Here is a 7948-nt window from a genome sequence, read left to right as displayed (position 1 = left end):
TAATACAATAGGTGGTAAGTAACCTATAAATGCTTTGCACCTCTTAACTTCTATAAAAAGCGGTTAAAACTGTCGCAAAAGTGTATCACCAGGCTGCTTTAGACACCGTGGTGAAGCAATTAACAAATTCTTCATTTTATACATAGAGAGCATCCTTTGATAGAGAGATTCCGCTCCAACAAACAAAGCAAAAACCACCCAGCAGTGAGTTGAAAGCAATATTCTAGATTTCACAACTGCAGATGATTGACCTTCTCTAAGTCCAGATTTTTATCCATTGGACTACGGTTTGTGATCAGAGTTGGAGAACTTGATCTGTCGAATACCTTACAGAAAGTTGGAGAGCCTCAAACAATATATGGTTCGAGCAGCATCTTTTGTCTATAATTTTTTTCGAAATAATTCGAATCACCTAGCAAATTTCACCCACGTGTGTTTTAGTTGATAATTACTACTGATTAAAAATACTTGTATAATACACATATTCACATAGAGTGTGTACATAAATATAGTAAGTAATGGTAATAAAACTGTTATTGTGATTGCTGTTGTAAAGAACTATGATGTTGTATACTTAAGTACTTTGTTTCATTAGCTCAGTGCGCTCTTTGGCTTATCGCAAATCTTTCGTCTTGATAACTGCTACTGACAATCAAATATTTTTAGCAGATTGTGATAAATCTAAAGTTCGGAACTGTGTGAAACATATCATCGGATATAAGTTAGCAGTTTCCTGCAATCTGCGGCTGAAAAATCAGGTGACCACCAGATCTAAAGTCAAAAGCGCAGCAAATGAAGTACGATAACTTGAGTAAAAATTAAGATAACTTGTTCCTTGACACCCTAAAGAGGTTGACGAAATCAGACTGTAGCAAGACCAACAAAAAACTATAAAAAGGTTTAACTAAATACAAATTATGATACTTACAAAACTGTAATTCGGTGCTAGCAATCGCAGTAGGGTCAATTACTGTTTAAAAATTCCAAACAAAAATGAGCGTGGCCCGACCCCGTAGTGAGGTTTAATGCTGGTTCCAAGATAGACGAAATTATCTACAACTTCGAAGTAATGACTGTCAATAAGTGACGTGGATGCCTAGTCACGCGAGTGCGACGACTGTTTGCTTGATGACAGGAGATATGTAGTCTTGCCCTCGTTCACCACTACACCCATTTGCTTCGCTGCCGTATCCGTTCTGGAGAAAGCAAAACTAACGTCGCGGTTGATAAGTCCAATAACATCAATATCATCAACATACGCCAGCAATTGTACACTCTTATAGAAGATTGTACCTTCTCGGTTTAGTTCTGCAGCTCGAATTATTATCTCCAGAAGTAGGTTGAAGAGGTCACACGGATGAGAGTCGAATTGTCTAAAACCTTGTTTGGTATCGAACGGCTCGGAGAGGTCCTTCCCGATCCTGATGGAGCTTTTGCTGTTGCTCAACGTCAGCTTACACAGCTGGATACCAAATTCAGACATCGCGGTCTTTTTTAAGATTTGGCGCATGGCGAATATCTGGTCGGTTGTTGATTTTCCAGGTCTAAAGCCACACTGATAAGGTGAAATCAGTTTGATGACGGTGGGCTTCAATCTTTCACACAATACGCTCGATAGAACCTTATATGCGATGTGGAGGAGGCTAAACCCACGGTAGTTGGTGCAGATTCACATTAGTCACTAGATCACCTCTGGGGGTTTTACAAGAGTATGCTCCGGTCTCGAAGCCTTCTGTTAATCACCGCATTTTTTCGCAAAATTTTCGAGCATTACCTCTGTCGGCCAGCTTATCAAGCTCTTCGTACTCACGCATTTCAGCCTCTTTCTTTTTTGTCTGCAAATGCGTCTCGCTTCCCTCTTCAACTTTCGGTATCTATCCTTCTTCTCTTATAACGAGTTGTTGTTGACGGGGTGCTCTCAGAGAGCAGGAGTTGCCAAGTCGAGTAGAAAATCGTTCTGCTTTATCTGTTGTGATTTCGGTTTCTCGGTAATCCTAACCTCCTTGTGTTTGTTGACGTCCGTTTTTTAATGCACAGAGGCGGGTGCGAATCTGAGTCGACGTTAGGACCTCGATCTGGTTGGTGGCTTTTTGATCCGGAGACAGCCAGGTAGGTTGATATATTTTCTTTCTAGTACTACAGATAACCATATTTCGGGCTCCGGCGAAGTCGATCAGCCTCAACCCATTTTGGGATGCTTCCTCGTGGAGGCTTAATTTACCGACTGTTGTGCCAAATATACCTTCCTTGCCCACCCTGGCGTAAAAGCTGCCAAGCACGATTTTGACATCGTGGCGGGATCAGCTCTAATACCAGCTCTAATAGGTGCGCTTCACCGTCGTATAATTCCGATGGATTCGTTTTGCTTTTTAAATTATTATATGTATTATTCTGATCGGAAAGTAAGGGCGATTTTTATTTAAAATTGCCGAGCATCAATAATAGGTTGGTAGAAGGTTGTTCATAACAGATTGTCAAAAGTGTGCTTGCCTTAAATTATTTATCTCGGAAGTGTACGCAAGTTTTTGCAAAACAATCGCACATAAATTTTAGATTTTTACAAAGGATTGATTTTGCTGAGCAAAGGATTTACTTCCAAATTTTGGTTGCTGTAAAAATATTTTTTGTGTGTACACGTTGGAAATGTTGGTGAAAGTCTTTGGTATCCAACTATGGCTTTATAAACCAGCGTTTATAAGTTGTACAACGAGTTCAGTTTTGAGCGGAGATCGCGTTAGAGACGAACCGCAATCTGGACGATCGTCAACCTTTACCGACGACAGTGTCGTCCAAAAATCAAGGATTTGATGCTTGAAAGTCACCGATTGACATTAGAGACCTCACTGATAATGTTAGAGTATAATTTAGCTCAGCTGAAACATGTTTGAAGAATGTTTTGTGTCTCAAACACGTCAACTTGCGTTTGGTCCTGGCATACTGCATTGGTTCTTCGCGTCTTTTTTACCAATAACTCGATTCATATCGGTTCTTAACCATCGTATTCGCCTGATTCGGCTTCTCGTCAAAATCAAAAGGCCAACGCGGGGACGTACTTTTGACACGAGTGAAGTTAAATACCGAATCGAAGAAGGTCCTGAAGGCTATAAGAAAAATACTACTCCGACTGTTTCGAGTAATGCAAAAGCTTTGGCACAAGTGTGTTTTATCGAACGGGGATTACTTTAAGTAGGATGATATTAATTTGGAAGAATAAATAAATAATTTACAGTTAATAAAGAAATCAGCTCGTTTTTATCTACAGTAGTACATACATCGATATTTGACAGAATTCAGTGTCAAATTGACTGATACAAGTAAATAAAACAATTACACTGTATTAGATTAGGAACTTTTCTCCTTATTTTGCTTGACAAACATCCAAGTTTTCGATCGAACAAAGCACACGTGAGTTGTTGCTAATATATTTGTTTTTCGAACATGAGACTTTGGTTTGTATGTATTTATGTTTTTATCTGTTTCAGGTGTGGGGAAAATGCCTGATAAATTGAAAAACAAGTAAGGAAGGGATAAGGTTCGAACCGAAAGTTTTATACTCTTGCAAATTGCAAGAATCAAAGCCAGGGAAATAGCTTAAGGTGTAAAACAACAACAAGAGTATCGGAATCCAAGCAATTTTATATTAGGTTGTCAAATATCTCCCTTCAAGCGGCCCTTTTTTCGCAGTAGATGGTAGAACTAAGCGTCTGGCCATATCGGAGCAGCTTATAGTGGATGATTCCCTTCCAATCCAAACAAACACACAGCAAAACCTTCCTGACCGTCAATCCCGGCTTGGTCACTGTTTGGAACGGTTTATCTGCCTTCGACCACGACCTTTTTCGCTTGATATCGTCGCATGTGATCCATTTTTCGTCGCCAGTCACCATCCGCCTCAAAAATCAACATATCGCAGGCGTTAATTCGGTCTAGAAGGTTTTTTTGCATCAAATCATGCGGCACCCAAACATCAAGCTGTTTTGTGTATCCAGCCTTCTTCAGATGGTTTAAAATGGTTTGGTGACTAACTCCCATCTTCTGGGCGATTTCAGGAGATACCACATGCCAGTCTAACTCGATGTTTTCCATGATTTGATCGGTATTCGTCGTCACAGGTCTTCCGCAGTCTGGCTTATCCATGGTGTCGTTTTCATCCGCTCTGAATCGTCGAAACCATTCCTCCGCATTTCGAAGTGATAGAGTACTATCACTCAAAACACCATTAATCTCACGGAACGTTTCTCTAGCGGATTTGCCTTTAACGAAGGAAAACTTTAAAAAAGCGCGAATTTCGACGTTAGTGAAATCCATGTTTACACGTCTATAACTGTTGAACGCAATATCCAAACTAAAGCGTCGTTTGAAGGTTATGTCAAGTCATTTAGTACTTATTTATGGCACTTTATAGGTGATACGTACAACCGTTAGGTGAACAAAACTATTATACTCTGTTGACAACATGTTAAAAGAGTATAATAAAGCAGACCTGAGCACGTGACAATGGGCTGCGGAGGCAACGCTCGCTAAATTGCCTAGAGATACGGCATTATCAACTTATCGATAATAATAAATTTGTCCTACAATAAATTAGATTCATGCACAGAAAAATATGGTATTTTTAGCAGACGCTTCGGTTGAACGGTAGTAGAGTACGTTAAATATCTTCCAAAAAATTTGTACATGTTGCCGCAATGCCTTAACTTTCCTGGTGAACATTTTAGTTATACGAACTAAATTGAAATAGGATGTTGACTTATTTGTTTGAAATGCTTAAATCATTCAATAAATATATAATATTAATTTTACGTTTTAAAAGCTCGCCCTTCGAAATAATCTTTCATAAACAATTTTAAGAAAATCTTATAATATTCAATACTTAGATTAAATTTAATATACTTTTATACTACATGCATACGTCTGTCCGTGAAAGCTGTAACATCAGTAAAAATTTATACTCGTATATCATCAAGAAATTTTTGGCCACGTGTTTCTGGGTCCAAGGAAGAAGCGTAATCGGACCACTGCCACGCCCACAAAACACTATTAAATTAACGCAAAGCAGTTTCAGTCTCGTTTATGTCAGATATATTTTATTTGAGGATGATTTTAATATAATTTTCTCTAAGGGAAAGTAAAATATAGCTATAAATTTTATTTAATTGGTGGACTATTATATAAGCACAAATTTGATTGTAAACCCGACGATTCTGTCGAACAATGAAGTTCAACTCTTTCGCGACATACTTGTAATTCATAATTTTGCCAACACCTGAAGGTATTTCCACGGTTTTGATACTTTCAAGTTGCAAGAGTCTGAAATATTCGGTTACACCCGGAATTATCCCTTCTTACTTGTTTTACATATGTAAATACCTACATATACCACTACATTTATGCAAAAATATCTATAGACAGTTCAGCTTAACTGTTGCTAACCGTTATGCAGGATAATCACTGAAAGGCATCGCAAATCACGTGCTCATGCATGATGAAAAATCGATTAGTAGTTAATGGTACACATTCACCATAAATATTGACATAGTATTAATTGATATATATATGTAGATATCTGCATCATTGATATTACATGGAATTTGTTGAGTGAAGTGGGATACTCACATTGAGAGCCAATATAAAATACAAAACTATTTTTGGGAATAAGGAAGGTTCTATCAAATAAATCACATATTTCGAGATCCGGCCGACCGTTTTAATCAAATTTGGTACATTTTGACGTTCTTATGTTATAGTGTGAAATCGGAACTGATTGGTGATTGTATGTGAGGTACCTTAATGATTTTCGTTTTTCTAACCAACTGTATGCCGAATATGTCGGTCAGTCCATGAGTTATATATATCCATACATACATATATATAATTGCTCCATACATATGTATATATAAATCCTCTGGTTGAAGTTTACTCTGGCTTTGATTGCTACATGTTGAAAGAGTATAAAATGTTCGGTAGTCCCGAACTTAGCCCTTTCTTATTTATTAAAGTGGACTTTTCCTTAAAATTTTCATAGTTTTTGGCCTGCAAAAAGTCGTGTTTTTAACAGATCCGTTTGTTCATTATATGGTAATCTATATACAGAACATGCAGAGAAATTTGACAATGATCGGATCATTTGTCATCCAGCAATCACTACAGCCAATTCAAAATATGTATGCATTTTCGAGGAAAACGAGTTTAGAGATAATTTCTTCAAGCTGGCGGAACAGAGCGGTTACATTTTAGAAGACCGTAACTCGATTTAAAATTTTATTTATATAGATAGTCTGGAGAAATTTATATTAATGACACACATAAATACAGGATTGCTCCGTACGAATGTAACTGAAATAAATCATTTGTAATTTTTTCTAATTTTCACATCGATCAGAAAAATAATTTATTTTTAGCGTGCGATTCAAAATTTTTCTGGCAAACATTTCTCTACATATACGAGCGTGTGCGTGTGTTTCAGTGTGTATATTGTAGGGGGTTCAGATATGGAAGGAATGAAAGCCTAAGGATATAACTTTCCGGTGTAAAAAATAATCGCGACAGAGGAAAGGAAATGCGTTAAGGTGAACAACACGATTTCTGCTTTGCTACGAATCTAAAATAAGAAAATTACAATATGCGATTTTTATAGACCATCGTTAGAAAGAAAAACAGAGTTATTGAAACATTTGAAGAATGGGATCACCATATGAAGAATATTTAGTACACTTTCAGCAAGATAGACACCGTGCCACACGTCAATAAAACTTTGCAAAATTGCATGAGTTGAGTTTCGATTTGCTCACGCCTCCACCATACTCTCTGGATCTGATGACCAGCGACTGTTTCCTAGCTGTGCAAAGAATTTTGAGAATAAAAATGTAAATCAAAAATATCAATCTTACCACAAAATGCTATCGCCTTTGATGACAACTTTGTCGAATAATAATGTCGATGAAAAGGCGTTCCCGAGTGCTTGGAAGTACGAGGCCAAACTTTAAATGCGTTTTTCTCAAAATAGTGTTTTCAAAGCCGGTGACTAACATTAATCTAAGCCAATTAGTCGCAAATTTTAACACAATCTTTTTAAATATGTTTTTCCGTCATTAATCGAAGATTTTTCTGAACGAGAAATATTTTTTTATAAACAATTTAAGGCCTAGATATTGCTCAAAAATCGAATTTTTTTTGAGAAACCGCCATTTGGTCAAAAATTTTATTTTGCTTAATGCTCCGATTAAGTATTAAATTTAGCATTACTTTAACGAAATCTGTTTAGTTTTTAATTTCGGAGGAACCAGTTCGGAGATATAGTGGTCAGCACAAAACGTCTTTTTTGAGGAGTTGCTGGAGATCAGCTGTAGTTCCTTTCCAAAGTTATATTTTTAGTAAAACTAAGTATTAACATTCAGTTAAAAGATACAATTCGCTTTTTTCGGCCTTCATAACTGTATATAACCGCTTAAAATAATATAGACTTGATTGCAATACTGAGCTCAAATCTATGCCACGAAATTAAAAATATTGCCATTTTATTTAGTTTTATTGAAATTTAACGTTGTTACACTTCTTATTGTATGCATTATAAACGACTCTATAGCTAAGTACTTAAATCTAAATAAATAGTTTGAGTCTACTTTAATTCTAAAACTAGGCAGCACTGCTCAGTAAAGTATTTTTTGCAATTGAATAACCTTTTCCATAAATAACAAAAACAATTTCAAGTTTTCAACATTTTTATAAAAGATTCATACTTACATTTATTCTTATATATACTTTTATGTGTTTATAATTATTTGATATAAAATTAACAATATTTTTTTCTTTTTATTTTAGAAGTTATTCAAATATATCCTATATTTACTACTTTTATTGTATATTTCTAGTTGTAAATAGAGTCACTTAGTAATATTTTTCATACTTTTTTCTTTTAGATATGATATTTAAAGTATTTAACCATTGC

The sequence above is a fragment of the Bactrocera tryoni genome, chromosome 2 (genome assembly GCF_016617805.1).
Source record: "Bactrocera tryoni isolate S06 chromosome 2, CSIRO_BtryS06_freeze2, whole genome shotgun sequence".
In the NCBI taxonomy this organism is placed as follows: Eukaryota; Metazoa; Arthropoda; class Insecta; order Diptera; family Tephritidae; genus Bactrocera; species Bactrocera tryoni.
Note: the sequence above shows the minus strand (reverse complement) of the source record.